General features: G+C 50.8%; 1 pseudogene; it reads right to left on the reverse strand.

Moving 5' to 3' along the window:
• The window catches only part of LOC132392420 (uncharacterized), a 39966-nt pseudogene extending 23126 nt beyond the window's left edge, over positions 1-16840 (reverse strand).
• Positions 16841-17293: the final 453 nt, after the last annotated feature.

A 17293-nucleotide genomic window follows, 5' to 3' on the forward strand; every position in this document is an offset into this window, starting at 1 on the left:
CGGAGGGTCAGTGTGCCCGATGGTCTGTTTGCTGGATGGTCAGTGTGCCGGATGGTCAGTGTGCCGGAGGGTCAGTGTGTGGAGGGTCAGTGTGCCGGATGGTCAGTGTGCGGAGGGTCAGTGTCCCCGATGGTCAGTGTGCCGGAGGGTCAGTGTGCGGAGGGTCAGTGTGCCGGATGGTCAGTGTGCCGGAGGTTCAGTGTGCCGGAGGGTCAGCGTGCGGAGGGTCAGTGTGCCAGAGCGTCAGTGTGCCGGATGGTCAGTGTGCGGAGGGTCAGTGTGCCAGATGGTCAGTGTGCCGGAGGTTCAGTGTGCGGAGGGTCAGTGTGCCGGATGGTCAGTGTGCGGAGGGTCAGTGTGCCAGATGGTCAGTGTGCGGAGGGTCAGTGTGCCGGAGGGTCAGTGGGCTGGATGGTCAGTGTGTCGGATGGTCAGTGTGCCGGAGGGTCAGTGTGCCGGATGGTCAGTGTGCCGGAGGGTCAGTGTGCCAGAGGGTCAGTGTGCGGAGGGTCAGTGTGCCGGAGGGTCAGTGTGCCGGAGGGTCAGTGTGCCGGATGGTCAGTGTGCGGAGGGTCAGTGTGCCGGATGGTCAGTGTGCCGAAGGGTCAGTGTGCCGGATGGTCATTGTGCCGGATGGTCAGTGTGCCCGATGGTCAGTGTGCGGAGGGTCAGTGTCCCCGATGGACAGTGTGCCGGATGGTCAGTGTGCCGGAGGGTCAGTGTGCCTGATGGTCAGTGTGCGGAGGGTCAGTGTGCCCGATGGTCTGTTTGCTGGATGGTCTGTGTGCCCGATGGTCAGTGTGCCGGATGGTCAGTGTGCCAGATGGTCAGTGTGCCGGAGGGTCAGTGTCCCGGATGGTCAGTGTGCGGAGGGGCAGTGTGCCGGAGGGTCAGTGTGCCAGAGGGTCAGTGTGCGGAGGGTCAGTGTGCCAGATGGTCAGTGTGCCGGAGGGTCAGTGTGCCCGATGGTCTGTTTGCTGGATGGTCAGTGTGCGGAAGGTCAGTGTGTCGGAGGGTCAGTGTGCCAGAGGGTCAGTGTGCCGGTGGGTCAGTGTGTCGGAGGTTCAGTGTGCCAGAGGGTCAGTGTGCCGGAGGGTCAGTGTGCCGGATGGTCAGTGTGCCAGAGGGTCAGTGTGCTGGATGGTCAGTGTGCCAGAGGGTCAGTGTGCCGGAGGGTCAGTGTGCCGGAGGGTCAGTGTGCCAGATGGTCAGTGTGCCGGAGGGTCAGTGTGCCGGAGGGTCAGTGTGCCCGATGGTCTGTTTGCTGGATGATCAGTGTGCCGGAGGGTCAGTGAGCCCGATGGTCTGTTTGCTGGATGGTCAGTGTGCCGGATGGTCAGTGTGCCGGAGGGTCAGTGTGTGGAGGGTCAGTGTGCCGGATGGTCAGTGTGCGGAGGGTCAGTGTCCCCGATGGTCAGTGTGCCGGAGGGTCAGTGTGCGGAGGGTCAGTGTGCCGGATGGTCAGTGTGCCGGAGGTTCAGTGTGCCGGAGGGTCAGCGTGCGGAGGGTCAGTGTGCGGAGGGTCAGTGTGCCGGATGGTCAGTGTGCCGGAGGTTCAGTGTGCCGGAGGGTCAGCGTGCGGAGGGTCAGTGTGCGGAGGGTCAGTGTGCCGGATGGTCAGTGTGCCGGATGGTCAGTGTGCAGAGGGTCAGTGTGCCAGATGGTCAGTGTGCCGGAGGGTCAGTTTGCTGGTTGGTCAGTGTGCCAGAGGGTCAGTGTGCCGGAGGGTCAGTTTGCTGGAGGGTCAGTGTGTGAAGGGTCAGTGTCCCGGATGGTCAGTGTGCGGAGGGCCAGTGTGCCGGAGGGTCAGTGTGCCGGATGGTCAGTGTGCGGTGGGTCAGTGTGCCGGATGGTCAGTGTGCCGGAGGGTCAGTGTGCCGGATGGTCAGTGTGCGGAGGATCAGTGTGCCGGATGGTCAGTGTGCGGAGGGTCAGTGTGCCCGATGGTCTGTTTGCTGGATGGTCTGTGTGCCCGATGGTCAGTGTGCCGGATGGTCAGTGTGCCAGATGGTCAGTGTGCCGGAGGGTCAGTGTCCCGGATGGTCAGTGTGCGGAGGGTCAGTGTGCCGGAGGGTCAGTGTGCCAGAGAGTCAGTGTGCCCGATGGTCAGTGTGCCAGAGGGTCAGTGTGCGGAGGGTCAGTGTGCCAGATGGTCAGTGTGCCGGAGGGTCAGTGTGCCCGAGGGTCAGTGTGCCGGAGGGTCAGTGTGCCGGATGGTCAGTGTGCCGGAGGGTCAGTGTGCAGGAGGGTCAGTGTGCCGGATGGTCAGTGTGCGGAAGGTCAGTGTGCCGGAGGGTCAGTGTGCCGGATGGTCAGTGTGCGGAAGGTCAGTGTGCCGGAGGGTCAGTGTGCCGGAGGGTCAGTGTGCCGGAGGGTCAGTGTGCCGGATGGTCAGTGTGCGGAAGGTCAGTGTGCCAGAGGGTCAGTGTGCCGGAGGATCAGTGTGCCCGATAGTCTGTTTGCTGGATGGTCAGTGTGCCGGAGGGTCAGTGTGTGGAGGGTCAGTGTGCCGGATGGTCAGTGTGCGGAGGGTCAGTGTCCCCGATGGTCAGTGTGCCGGAGGGTCAGTGTGCGGAGGGTCAGTGTGCCGGATGGTCAGTGTGCCGGAGGTTCAGTGTGCCGGAGGGTCAGTGTGCCGGAGGGTCAATGTGCCGGAGGGTCAGTGTGCCGGATGGTCAATGTGCTGGAGGGTCAGTGTGCGGATGGTCAGTGTGCGGATGGTCAGTGTGCGGATGGTCAGTGTGCCCGATGGTCTGTTTGCCGGAGGGTCAGTGTGCCCGATGGACAGTGTGCCGGATGGTCAGTGTGCTGGATGGTCAGTGTGCCCGATGGTCAGTGTGCCAGATGGTCAGTGTGTGGAGGGTCAGTGTGCCGGATGGTCAGTGTGCCCGATGGTCTGTTTGCTGGATGGTCAGTGTGCGGAGGGTCAGTGTGCAGAGGGTCAGTGTGCCGGAGGGTCAGTGGGCCGGATGTTCAGTGTGCCGGAGGGTCAGTTTGCTGGATGGTCAGTGTGCCGGAGGGTCAGTGTGCCGGAGGGTCAGTGTGCCGGATGGTCAGTTTGCGGAGGGTCAGTGTGCCGGATGGTCAGTTCGCGGATGGTCAGTGTGCCGGAGGGTCAGTGTGCCGGATGGTCTGTTTGCCGGACGGTCAGTGTGCCGGAGGGTCAGTGTGCCGGATGGTCAGTTTGCGGAGGGTCAGTGTGCGGATGGTCAGTGTGCGGATGGTCAGTGTGCGGATGGTCAGTGTGCCCGATGGTCTGTTTGCCGGAGGGTCAGTGTGCCCGATGGTCAGTGTGCCGGAGGGTCAGTGTGCTGGATGGTCAGTGTGCCCGATGGTCAGTGTGCCAGATGGTCAGTGTGCTGGATGGTCAGTGTGCCCGATGGTCAGTGTGCTCGATGGTCAGTGTGCGGATGGTCAGTGTGCCGGAGGGTCAGTGTGCCGGATGGTCAGTGTGCCCGATGGTCTGTTTGCTGGATGGTCAGTGTGCGGAGGGTCAGTGTGCGGAGGGTCAGTGTGCCGGATGGTCAGTGTGCCGGAGGGTCAGTTTGCTGGATGGTCAGTGTGCCGGAGGGTCAGTGTGCGGATGGTCAGTGTGCGGATGGTCAGTGTGCCCGTTGGTCTGTTTGCCGGAGGGTCAGTGTGCCCGATGGTCAGTGTGCCCGATGGTCAGTGTGCCAGAGGTTCAGTGTGCGGATGGTCAGTTGTGCGGATGGTCAGTGTGCGGATGGTCAGTGTGCCCGATGGTCTGTTTGCCGGAGGGTCAGTGTGCCCGATGGTCAGTGTGCCGGATGGTCAGTGTGCTGGAGTGTCAGTGTGCCGGAGGGTCAGTGTGCTGGATGGTCAGTGTGCGGAGGGTCAGTGTGCCGGATGGTCAGTGTGCCCGATGGCCTGTTTGCCGGAGGGTCAGTGTGCGGAGGGTCAGTGTGCCGGATGGTCAGTGTGCCAGATGGTCAGTGTGACAGATGGTCAGTGTGCCGGAGGGTCAGTTTGTGGATGGTCAGTGTGCCCGATGGTCATTGTGCCGGATGGTCAGTGTGCCGGAGGGTCAGTGTGCCGGAGGCTCTGTGCGCCGGAGGGTCAGTGTGCCGGATGGTCAGTGTGCCGGATGGTCTGTTTGCCGGAGGGTCAGTGTGCCGGATGGTCAGTGTGCCGGATGGTCAGTGTGCCCGATGGTCAGTGTGCCGGAGGGTCTGTGTGCCGGAGGGTCAGTGTGCGGAGGGTCAGTGTGCCGGATGGTCTGTTTGCCGGAGGGTCAGTGTGCCGGATGGTCAGTGTCCCGGATGGTCAGTGTGCGGAGGGTCAGTGTGTCGGAGGGTCAGTGTGCGGAGGGTCAGTGTGCCAGATGGTCAGTGTGCCGGAGGGTCAGTGTGCCGGAGGGTCAGTGTGCCCGATGGTCTGTTTGCTGGATGATCAGTGTGCCGGAGGGTCAGTGAGCCCGATGGTCTGTTTGCTGGATGGTCAGTGTGCCGGATGGTCAGTGTGCCGGAGGTTCAGTGTGCCGGAGGGTCAGCGTGCGGAGGGTCAGTGTGCGGAGGGTCAGTGTGCCGGATGGTCAGTGTGCCGGATGGTCAGTGTGCAGAGGGTCAGTGTGCCAGATGGTCAGTGTGCCGGAGGGTCAGTTTGCTGGTTGGTCAGTGTGCCAGAGGGTCAGTGTGCCGGAGGGTCAGTTTGCTGGAGGGTCAGTGTGTGAAGGGTCAGTGTCCCGGATGGTCAGTGTGCGGAGGGTCAGTGTGCCGGAGGGTCAGTGTGCCGGATGGTCAGTGTGCGGTGGGTCAGTGTGCCGGATGGTCAGTGTGCCGGAGGGTCAGTGTGCCGGATGGTCAGTGTGCGGAGGATCAGTGTGCCGGATGGTCAGTGTGCGGAGGGTCAGTGTGCCCGATGGTCTGTTTGCTGGATGGTCTGTGTGCCCGATGGTCAGTGTGCCGGATGGTCAGTGTGCCAGATGGTCAGTGTGCCGGAGGGTCAGTGTCCCGGATGGTCAGTGTGCGGAGGGTCAGTGTGCCGGAGGGTCAGTGTGCCAGAGAGTCAGTGTGCCCGATGGTCAGTGTGCCGGAGGTTCAGTGTGCCAGAGGGTCAGTGTGCGGAGGGTCAGTGTGCCAGATGGTCAGTGTGCCGGAGGGTCAGTGTGCCCGAGGGTCAGTGTGCCGGAGGGTCAGTGTGCCGGATGGTCAGTGTGCCGGAGGGTCAGTGTGCAGGAGGGTCAGTGTGCCGGATGGTCAGTGTGCGGAAGGTCAGTGTGCCGGAGGGTCAGTGTGCCGGATGGTCAGTGTGCGGAAGGTCAGTGTGCCGGAGGGTCAGTGTGCCGGAGGGTCAGTGTGCCGGAGGGTCAGTGTGCCGGATGGTCAGTGTGCGGAAGGTCAGTGTGCCAGAGGGTCAGTGTGCCGGAGGATCAGTGTGCCCGATAGTCTGTTTGCTGGATGGTCAGTGTGCCGGAGGGTCAGTGTGTGGAGGGTCAGTGTGCCGGATGGTCAGTGTGCGGAGGGTCAGTGTCCCCGATGGTCAGTGTGCCGGAGGGTCAGTGTGCGGAGGGTCAGTGTGCCGGATGGTCAGTGTGCCGGAGGTTCAGTGTGCCGGAGGGTCAGTGTGCCGGAGGGTCAATGTGCCGGAGGGTCAGTGTGCCGGATGGTCAATGTGCTGGAGGGTCAGTGTGCGGATGGTCAGTGTGCGGATGGTCAGTGTGCGGATGGTCAGTGTGCCCGATGGTCTGTTTGCCGGAGGGTCAGTGTGCCCGATGGACAGTGTGCCGGATGGTCAGTGTGCTGGATGGTCAGTGTGCCCGATGGTCAGTGTGCCAGATGGTCAGTGTGTGGAGGGTCAGTGTGCCGGATGGTCAGTGTGCCCGATGGTCTGTTTGCTGGATGGTCAGTGTGCGGAGGGTCAGTGTGCAGAGGGTCAGTGTGCCGGAGGGTCAGTGGGCCGGATGTTCAGTGTGCCGGAGGGTCAGTTTGCTGGATGGTCAGTGTGCCGGAGGGTCAGTGTGCCGGAGGGTCAGTGTGCCGGATGGTCAGTTTGCGGAGGGTCAGTGTGCCGGATGGTCAGTTCGCGGATGGTCAGTGTGCCGGAGGGTCAGTGTGCCGGATGGTCTGTTTGCCGGACGGTCAGTGTGCCGGAGGGTCAGTGTGCCGGATGGTCAGTTTGCGGAGGGTCAGTGTGCGGATGGTCAGTGTGCGGATGGTCAGTGTGCGGATGGTCAGTGTGCCCGATGGTCTGTTTGCCGGAGGGTCAGTGTGCCCGATGGTCAGTGTGCCGGAGGGTCAGTGTGCTGGATGGTCAGTGTGCCCGATGGTCAGTGTGCCAGATGGTCAGTGTGCTGGATGGTCAGTGTGCCCGATGGTCAGTGTGCTCGATGGTCAGTGTGCGGATGGTCAGTGTGCCGGAGGGTCAGTGTGCCGGATGGTCAGTGTGCCCGATGGTCTGTTTGCTGGATGGTCAGTGTGCGGAGGGTCAGTGTGCGGAGGGTCAGTGTGCCGGATGGTCAGTGTGCCGGAGGGTCAGTTTGCTGGATGGTCAGTGTGCCGGAGGGTCAGTGTGCGGATGGTCAGTGTGCGGATGGTCAGTGTGCCCGTTGGTCTGTTTGCCGGAGGGTCAGTGTGCCCGATGGTCAGTGTGCCCGATGGTCAGTGTGCCAGAGGTTCAGTGTGCGGATGGTCAGTTGTGCGGATGGTCAGTGTGCGGATGGTCAGTGTGCCCGATGGTCTGTTTGCCGGAGGGTCAGTGTGCCCGATGGTCAGTGTGCCGGATGGTCAGTGTGCTGGAGTGTCAGTGTGCCGGAGGGTCAGTGTGCTGGATGGTCAGTGTGCGGAGGGTCAGTGTGCCGGATGGTCAGTGTGCCCGATGGCCTGTTTGCCGGAGGGTCAGTGTGCGGAGGGTCAGTGTGCCGGATGGTCAGTGTGCCAGATGGTCAGTGTGACAGATGGTCAGTGTGCCGGAGGGTCAGTTTGTGGATGGTCAGTGTGCCCGATGGTCATTGTGCCGGATGGTCAGTGTGCCGGAGGGTCAGTGTGCCGGAGGCTCTGTGCGCCGGAGGGTCAGTGTGCCGGATGGTCAGTGTGCCGGATGGTCTGTTTGCCGGAGGGTCAGTGTGCCGGATGGTCAGTGTGCCGGATGGTCAGTGTGCCCGATGGTCAGTGTGCCGGAGGGTCTGTGTGCCGGAGGGTCAGTGTGCGGAGGGTCAGTGTGCCGGATGGTCTGTTTGCCGGAGGGTCAGTGTGCCGGATGGTCAGTGTCCCGGATGGTCAGTGTGCGGAGGGTCAGTGTGTCGGAGGGTCAGTGTGCGGAGGGTCAGTGTGCCAGATGGTCAGTGTGCCGGATGGTCAGTGTCCCTGATGGTCTGTGTGCCAAATGGTCAGTGTGCGGATGGTCAGTGTGCCGGATGGTCAGTGTGCCGGAGGGTCAGTGTGCCGGAGGGTCTGTGTGCCGGATGGTCTGTGTGGTGGATGGTCAGTGTGTGGATGGTCAGTGTGCCGGATGGTCATTGTGCCGGATGGTCAGTGTGCCCGATGGTCAGTGTGCCGGAGGGTCAGTGTGTGGATGGTCAGTGTGCCGGATGGTCATTGTGCCGGATGGTCAGTGTGCCCGATGGTCAGTGTGCCGGAGGGTCAGTGTGCGGAGGGTCAGTGTGCCCGATGGTCAGTGTGCCGGAGGGTCAGTGTGCCGGATGGTCAGTGTGCTGAATGGTCAGTGTGCTGGAGGGTCAGTGTGCCGGAGGGTCAGCGTGCCGGATGGTTAGTGTGCCCGATGGTCAGTGGGCCGGATGGTCTGTGTGGTGGATGGTCAGTGTGCGGATGGTCAGTGTGCCGGATGGTCTGTGTGGTGGATGGTCAGTGTGCGGATGGTCAGTGTGCCGGATGGTCAGCGTGCCGGATGGTCAGTGTGCGGATGGTCAGTGTGCCGGATGGTCTGTGTGGTGGATGGTCAGTGTGCGGATGTTCAGTGTGCCGGATGGTCTGTGTGGTGGATGGTCAGTGTGCGGATGGTCAGTGTGCCGGATGGTCTGTGTGGTGGATGGTCAGTGTGCCGGAGGGTCAGTGTGCCGGATGGTCTGTGTGGTGGATGGTCAGTGTGCCGGAGGGTCAGTGTGCCGGATGGTCTGTGTGGTGGATGGTCAGTGTGCGGATGGTCAGTGTGCCGGATGGTCTGTGTGGTGGATGGTCAGTGTGCGGATGGTCAGTGTGCCGGATGGTCTGTGTGGTGCGGCCTCTATGCTGGATAGTGTCTGTGTGCTGGACGGTCTGTGTATTGGATACTCTGTGTGTGGATGGTCTGTTGCTAGACTGCTGTGGCCAGCTACCTGATCCTAGATAGTCACGTGATGCCAGCCCAGCACCTGAGCCCAGACAGCCACCTGGACCCAGCTGAATATCGCCTGCCGTCTGATCCCAGCCAGACATCCTTGCCCTGTCAGTCTCCTGATTCCCACCAGGGACCTGACCTTAGGCAACCCCCCGGTCCCAGCCATCTATCTGAACCCCATCAGTCAAGAGTTTCTTGTTTATAGTTTGTTCAGAAACACAGCCCAGTGGAACAACAAGCTGCACCCACCCAGCAGCCACTAATTGAGCCCTAGCCTGATCACAAGGGAATTTACTCACCTACAAACCGGTACACCCATGGAATGTGGGAGGAAACCGGAGCACCCGGAGGAAACCGAAGCACCCGGGGAAAATGGGGAGAAGGTAGAAAAGGTGCCGGAATTAAATTCTGAACCCCAGAATGCCCTGAGCTGTAATCGTTTTGTGCCAGCCACGATGTTACCATGATGCCCTGTTTGGTATTCTACTTCACCCTCTTCCCTTTTGATCTGAACAGAACCCTTCTCCATTCTCTTGTGTCTGTTCACTTTGCATCCCCGTCGATGGTTCTGTACTCTCCACTCAACCAGGCCCTTTTCACTGCTCTCCATGGTACGCGTTCTCTTCCAGGGTATGGAGCTGCTTCCAATTTTTCAACTATTTATCTAGGAGATGTAGAGGCATAGGAGGTTTAGAGGTGACTACCGGTGTTGGAATCCAAGGAAAGGAAAGCCTAAATACTGGAGGAATTCAGTTTATTGAGGAGCATCCATGGAGGCAAGGAGATGGTCAACATTTCAGCTCCATAGTCTGCATCAAACTTGACCCGAAACATCAACCTGCCTTTTGACTTTATAGATAGTTCCCTGGCTGCTGAGTTCTTTCAGCAATCTGCTAACTTCATAGAGACATACAGCATGGTACGTGGACCTTTTGCACTGACCAACAACTCCCCCATCTGCACTAATCCTGCAATCATGACAACTTCTACTCTCTTCACGTTTTCCTGGTTCTGAAAAGCCACATTTGACCACTCACAAGTAATGGCTGGTGCTTGTAAGGTCTGTCTGCCTCCAGCAGTGGTGTTCTGTTCTGCAGTTGCATTTTCATTATTGAATATATTTAAAAGTGTCAAGTTGAATTAATGGCTGCAGTCTGATTTGCAAACGGCTTCACAAGAAATCTTCTTCTCTCCTAATAATATTGTTTCAGTAAAGTATAGCTGACCCTGTTTTTGTCTTGCAAAGCATTTCTGTCATCATCAATGTTCATGCTGAGAATGGAAAGCTGCCAGGGCTGTCAGGTCCAGCTGAAATCCTGACATTAAGAGTGGTAATAACTTAGCACAGCACTCTGTGATTTTTTATTGGACGGTCTGAAGATTTTCATTAATGATCATTATAGTGCTTCCCAAAAGTTTAGTTGAATTGCTGGAAAATAACCATCAAGAAACCAGTGTTCAAATAAATTCTCAGAAATATTCTCCAAATAAATCTTTTAGACATGATCTCACAGGTGATGAATGACTAAGATGGTTTCTGTGAATTCAAGCCACTCGCACTGCCCTCTGGTGATGTTCAAGTGCATTACATCTACATCAGGCAAACAATCTTTCTGAACCATCCCTTTATGTGTAAGTGAACAGGAGGTATCTCTGTCATTCTAATTACCTGATTTATGTAACATTATTATAAAGAATTGTGGGTGTACAGTGAAATAAAAACACAGGTCAAATAATGTCTGTGGTGAGAGAAACAGTTAATATGATCACAAGAGATTCTGCAGATGCTCCCTATCAATGTTCCCTCTGATTTGTAATGACCCGTGTATGCAAAAGTCTTGTGCTGTGCAATTTTTTGCCCAGTAACAGCAACATGTGCACACTGAATTTTCTATGTAGAGGTATTCATTTTAATAGTTAGCAATGCACTGTCAACGAGAACTTTGTTCGCCTCTGGGTTTGATCACTTTTGCTCTCGTTCTGCAGTCTCACAAAACATACAGAGCAGACCTGTAGTGAGTCATGAAAGATTTTCTTGCCAGAGATTTTGCACAATGTCCATGTGTGATTTGCTTGTTAAATGATGCTTCAAAAAGTCAAATTTCCAAATATCACTCCACTTTTTCCTTCTTGCAAACTTTTGCATGACGACAATACGCACAGGTAACACCATTTTCTGTATTGTACATAAGCATTTCTCATAGCTGGATGTTCCTGACCTTTCGTTGTAGCAATTTCTTCTGTTTCATTAAACCATTCCGCTGTAAATAGGCCAGCTGTTCTTTTGGGCTTCACACACTTTGCTTCTTTGGAAGTCGACTTAGAGAATCAATAATTTCTTCAATAAAAACAGTATAAATAAGGCAGTTGTAAATCTTGCAGACAAATCATCTCAAACTCCACATTGTCAACACTGTCCACATTAGAAACTGGAAAAGGGAATGTGATTGTGTTTGTTTGTGAAATATACTTATGATGCCAATGAGGTTGAGGGTGACAATGTTTTGAGCGCAGTTTAAGTTCCTTTGTGCACTAGCAGTGAAAGATGTGAGTCTGTGCACACACCTTTGGGGAACATTTCTCCCCACCTTCTTATTCTGGCATCTTCCCCCTTCCTTTCCAGTCCTGAAGAAGGATCTCGGCCTGAAATGTTAACTGTTGCTTCATTTCCATAGATGCTGCTTGACCTGCTGAGTTCCTCTAGCATTTTGTGAGAGTTAACATTATGCCTTTATATGTTAACTCCATTTGTTAACTGAACTAATATATGGAGTTAATGTGATGATGCAGTAACATAGCAGTTAGCACAATGCTTTGCAGCATGAGTTGTAAGATTAGGGGTCAATCCCCACCATTGTACATTCTCCCATGTCTGAGCCTGTTTCCTCCAGGTGCTCTGGTTTCCTCCCACATTGCAACAATGTACAGTTAAGGTTAGTGAGTTGCTGGCATGTCATGCTGGTGGTGGAAGAGTAGTGAGGCTTATGGGCTGCCCAGCACAATCCTCACTAACAACGCAATTCAATGCATCCTCTTAAGCCCATCACCCCCTACTGGGGTGTAGGCCATCGACAGCAGCAGTCCTGGCTCAGTCCTTTAAGCTATCTTCAGGTGTAGCCCATATTCCTGGTGTCAGATCCTTCCTCTCCCAGGGATGATGATGTCAGAGCACATATTGGCATTCTGTAGCTTTGGGCTTTAACAGGATGGGGTTGCTAGCCCCGTGCCCAACCCTTCTCCTTTCTCAGCCAGGCTTGGGACTGTTCATAGTGAAATTATGTTTTGATGTACATGCAAAGATAATCTTTAAAAAGATCTTTAATCTTTTTTTTCCTGTCAGAATTTGAGATTAAGAACTCGGACAAAAATGTAAAAGTGGGGTGTGGATTGGAGAGGAATGGAAAGTGGGTGCTGGTCAAATTGGTGGAACTTCTATCTTTGGTATCTCTTTTTTTCCTTTTCAAGGTTCCTTTGGAGACCCTGACCTGGGGTTACACTCTGACTTTGGTTCTCTGTGGGAATGGAACTCACTCTCAGGGCCTCATGACCAGCCCCTTTTAAATATCTCTGGGACGCAGCCTGGAAGGTGAGCGCACCCTCAGGGTTCGTGTCTCTGGAGACAGGCTGATTCAAGGCTGGTGCCGCCGCCTGATGCGTCACGGGAGAACATGGAACCAGTGGGCTGGCTGCTGGCTGAGTGCCCAGAGACCTGAGTTCTTTGGGCACAGGGCTCAGAAAAAAGTGATGCAACAAACCTTTAACAGCATTAATCAGTGAATTGTTTGTTATGTCTCTTTCTTGCTGTGAAATGGGGACACCTCTTTTTCCCTTGGCATGTCAAATGCAGGGTGAATGAGTAGTCTTTGGCGTGCTGCAAGTCTTTGTTTTTATAGATGCTTTGCTGCTTTGAGTGCTTGGTGGGGAGGTGCCGACGCTTTTTTTGCTGGTGGGGGGGATTGACTTGCTGCTGCTTGTGTGTGGTGGGGCTCTAGGGTTCTAACATTTAACTGTCATTCATTCTATGGGGCACTCCTCTGTTTTCGTGGATGTTTGCGAAGAAAAAGAATTTCAGGATGTATATTGTATACATATCTCTGACATTAAATGTACCTTTGAAACCTACTGAAAGAATGAAGCAGGAAGTTGGTGAAGGAATGGTTCCCTCAGAATGCTGAAGGGATGGTCATCAAATCTTGTTGAAGATAATCCATTATGTGTGGAGACTGATTGTATGAACGTTAAGAGGACCCAGAAGTAAGGTGCAGGAAATATAGCAGGTATGGTTTCATGAGTGTGTATAGTGATTGATTTAATGGTCAGCTATGTGAGTATGTTTTTGAATGTTGCAGACATTTTTACTAAGTAAAATAAATAATATATGATATATGGTATTTTTCATGCAGTGTTTTTATTACACAGAGATAGGAAACAGAATGAAAATTCATGAGTACAGACCTTCTGTAATCATTATCACTATTATTATTCAGCATTTCTCTTACAAAACTGTTGCTTTGCAATGACAAGGTGCTGTATTTCTTCATTGTATGGTTGTATAAACATCAAAGTTAAAAAACATAATCTGGACCAATAAATACAGACATTTATTTCTGCAATAAATTTGATGAATTATTCCACTTAGTATTGGCACTGATAAATTCTCTGAGCTAGAGCCATGTTGGTTTTAATAACATTTATCTTAACATTGCTCTAGGCTGTTCTGTAAAGGGCTTTTTTGTCTGAAACAATGCTTGCAAGGGTATGGTCAGATGGTGCAAACAGTATCGATGTACTTTCAGTGAGAGTTGTAATTATCCAGGACTGAGATGCATTTTGTTGTAATTTAGTCAGAAATTCAACTACTGCTCACAAATGGAATTGAAAGGCCCTGTTTATTTGTCATATATACATATAACAGAAAATTGATCTATCTTTTCCAAAAGAAAATGCAGTAACAATCATCTCTGCACTGTTTTACATCACTTCAGAAATTCTACCTCGTATTTCTTTCCATGAGTCACCCCTGCATCCCTGAGAGACCCAGTGTCAGAGAAATGCAGGATATTCTTCCCATTCTGCATTCCTTCAGAGGTCCTGAGCAAGAACTCAGAATGTATAATTTTAATGCATTTATTTTGGGGGGTGGGTTTGGCTGGTTCTGTAAGGGAAAGGAATAGGATCAAAGTTTCAATAAAATCTGAAGTCTCTGTAAAAGTATATTCATGAATACGTAAGTATCTTAAATCTGGAGAAGTAGAAGATTCAAAAGATTGAAAAGAAATGAGATAGTTGATTCACAGTTGAGTTTGAACATAATTTGCAATAGTATTTCAGAAACAACAGGATGTAATGGAGGAAAGGATAGATGGGTTGTACAGGGGTTGTTTTGAGAGCATCCTGAGCAGCTGCATCACTGCCTGGTTTGGAAATTGCACCATCTAAGATCGCAAGACCCTGCAGCGGATAGTGAGGTCAGCTGAGAAGATCATCAGGGTCTCTCTTCCGGCCATCGCGGACATTTACACTACACGCTGCATCCACAAAGGAAACAGCATTATGAAGGACCCCATGCACCCCTCATACAATCTCTTCTCCCTCCTGTCGTCTGGGAAAAGTCTCCGAAGCATTTGGGCTCTCACGAGCAGACTATGTAACAGTTTCTTCCCCCAAGCTATCAGACTCCTCAATACCCGAAGCCTGGATTGACACCTTGCCCTATTGTCCTGTTTATTATTTATTGTAATGCCTGCACTGCTTTTGTGCACTTTACGCAGTCCTCTGTAGGTCTGTAGTCTAGTGTAGCATTCTCTGTGTTTTTTTTTACGTAGTTCAGTCTAGTTTTTGTACTGTGTCATGTGACACCATGGTCCTGAAAAACGTTGTCTCATTTTTATTGTGTACTCTACCAGCAGTTATGGTCAAAATGACAATAAAAGTGACTTGACTTGACTTAACTTGATGAAAATATTGGTGAGAAATTCTCAGTTGGTGGAAATCAGCTTGGCTCCATTAAGACAAAGTTCGTCCACACACTGGTAACAGGAAATAATTAACGACTGTCGGATACTATAGATAAATAAGACCATAAGATTATAAGACATAGGAGCAGAATAAAGCTATTTGGGCCATTGAGACTGTTCTGACATTCAATCATGGCAGATTCTTTTTTCCCCTCCTCAACACCACTCCCTGTAACCTTTGTTGCCATGTCCAGTCAAGAACCTATCAATCTCTGCCTTAATACACCCAATGACCTGGCCTCCACAGCTGCCTGTCGTAATAAATTCTACAAATTCACCTCCCTCTACCTAAAGAAATCTCTCTGCATCTCTGTTTTAAATGGATATCTATCTCTATCCGAGGCTGTGTCCTCTTGTCCTAGAATCCCCCACCATGGGAAACATCCTTTCCATACCTACTCTGTCTAGCCAGAACAGGAACCTCTTATTCCCACTTGCTGCCTCCTACCAATCGACCAATGTTCTAGCCATGCTAGTAACTTTCCTATAATGCCATGGGCTCTTAACTTGACAAGCAGCCTCATGTGTGGCACCTGGTCAAAAGCCTTCTGAAAGTCGAAATATACAATATCCACTACATCCCCTTTCTCTATCCTATTTGTATTTTTTGTAATTTATTTTTTTATTGAAGTTCATCAAACAAACATTTCCATAAGATGTATTTCAGGCATTGTACATATACATCATATAATCATATGTATCACAGATCTCCACAAAGTATTTATCTGAGGTATACACTTACAGAAAAGAGTGGAAGGAAAAAACAAGCAAAAGGAAAGAACTATGTACAAGTAGGGAGTGATCTTTTCTTTTTACAACAGATTCATTGATTTGTGAGAATAAAATCAGGTCTATGAGGCATTATGTAGTTAAACCACTTTTTCCAGTATGAATCAAATTATTCCAGCTTATGATTAACAGATGCTGTTATCTTCTCCATTTTGTAAATGTCCATTGTAATTTCCATCCATGCATTTAAAGTTGGGCTCTCCTGTGATAACCATTTCCTAATAAGAGTCTTTTTACCAGCCACCAACAGTATAGTCATTAAATATTTATCTCTTTTTAACCATTCTTGAGGTATATATCCAAAATATATGGTCTTACTCTCTAAGGGTATTTCACATTTAAAAATATCCTGTAGGGCATTGTGTTCCCCCTCCAATAGTTTCTGATAACAGGGCAGTCCCAAAAATATGATAATGATTTGAATTTTGATTTCCACAATTTCTCCAGCAAACAGGGAGGTTGCTATCATAATGGGATTTCTGAGAGGGGGTAATAAAATATCTTATCAAGTTTTTCTATCCAAACTCCCTCCATTTCTGTGAACTGGTACACTTCCATTGATATCTCCATATTGTTGTTCATTCTTCATCAGATATAATTATCCCTCCTTCCTTCTCCCATTTTGTTTTAATGTATGAAGTCGAATGTGTTTTAAGATTTGATAACCCCTTATACATGCTTGAAATGATTCTACTACCATTATCTGAATTATATGCTTTTCTAAAGAGCTCTATCAAGCATGTACTTGCCTTGGTTACATTCTTAGCGTCTTATTAACATATTGTCGCATCTGTAAATACCAATAAAAATCTTGTTTTTCTAATAAGTGTTTCTCTTTAAGCATTTCAAAACTGAACAGTGTTCCTTCTTTCATTATGTTGCAAAGAACTGTTATTCCTTTAGTTGTCCAGTCCTTAAATCTAGCATCCAACTTATTTGGTGTAAAATCAGAGTCATATGCACACCATTTAAGAATTGCAATATCATCCTTCTAGATTATATTCTTTTATAGTAGTTTTCCATATTTTAAGAGTCAATTTCACCCTTGGGTTATCAATAGTATTTATGTACCTTTGCAGGTTGTTATCAGCTAAAATTGCTTGTATGGGGATGGGAAGTACCCGCTCCTCAATGTTTTTCCATTGAGCGTCATATGATGGGTTGCACCAACACATCACAACTCTCAACTGTGCTGCAAAATAATAATCTCTAAGAGAAGGTAGGCCCCATCCCCCCCTTTTCCTTTGCTAATCGCAAAGTTTTGAGATGAACTCTAGGCCTTTTACCCTGCCAAATATACCTTGATAACATCTTGTTCCATTCATTGAACTGATTTTGATTAATCTCTATTGGTAGGGTCTGAAAGAGATATAACAGTCTGGGCAGTACATTCATTTTAATAGACTCAGTCCTTGAACTGAGACTGAAAAAAGGAATCAGGTTCCATCTTGTCACATCTCCCTTATTTTTTTATATAAAGGCTGATAATTACATTCTGATAATTTTGCCAAATCTTTTGGCATAATGATGCCCAAATATTTGGAAGACTCTGTGTGCCATGCCCAGGGGTATCGACTTTCAGTTTCTCTTGGTGGGCTATAGTAATATGAAAATAATTGGGTTTTATCTATGTTGATCTTGTATCCTGATAATTGACCATATTGTTCAAAGGATTGCATCAATTTAGGTAAAGAGTATGTTGGTTGCCCTAGATAGATCAAAATGTCATCCACATAACAAGCCAATTTATGCTCTGTCCCTTTAATCGTAATTCCCCTGATATCTTCATTTTGTCTGATATATTGAGCTAATGGTTCCAGATATAATGCAAAGAGTAGTGGTGACCATGCACAATCCTGTCTCGTCCCCCTTTCTAGGGTAAGACTATTTGATAAATATCCAACTCTGTAAAGAAAATTCCAATTAACCAAATCAATTGCCTTTTCAGCGTCCATGCTTATCACTATTGCTTCGATTTTATTTTTTTTATATGATCCATAATGTGGTGTCCTTCGTATATTGTCTTGTGTCTGACGTTGTCGTATAAAACCTCTCTGATCATTATGTAGCAGTATGGGTAGAAACTCCTCTAATCGTTTGGCCATGATGGAGGCAAATAATCTATCATCTACATTAAGAATGGATATTGGTCTAAATGACCCACATTCCATTTTATCCTTGCCTTCTTTCGGTAT

Source organism: Hypanus sabinus, chromosome 4, assembly GCF_030144855.1.
Source record: "Hypanus sabinus isolate sHypSab1 chromosome 4, sHypSab1.hap1, whole genome shotgun sequence".
NCBI classification, from domain to species: domain Eukaryota; kingdom Metazoa; phylum Chordata; class Chondrichthyes; order Myliobatiformes; family Dasyatidae; genus Hypanus; species Hypanus sabinus.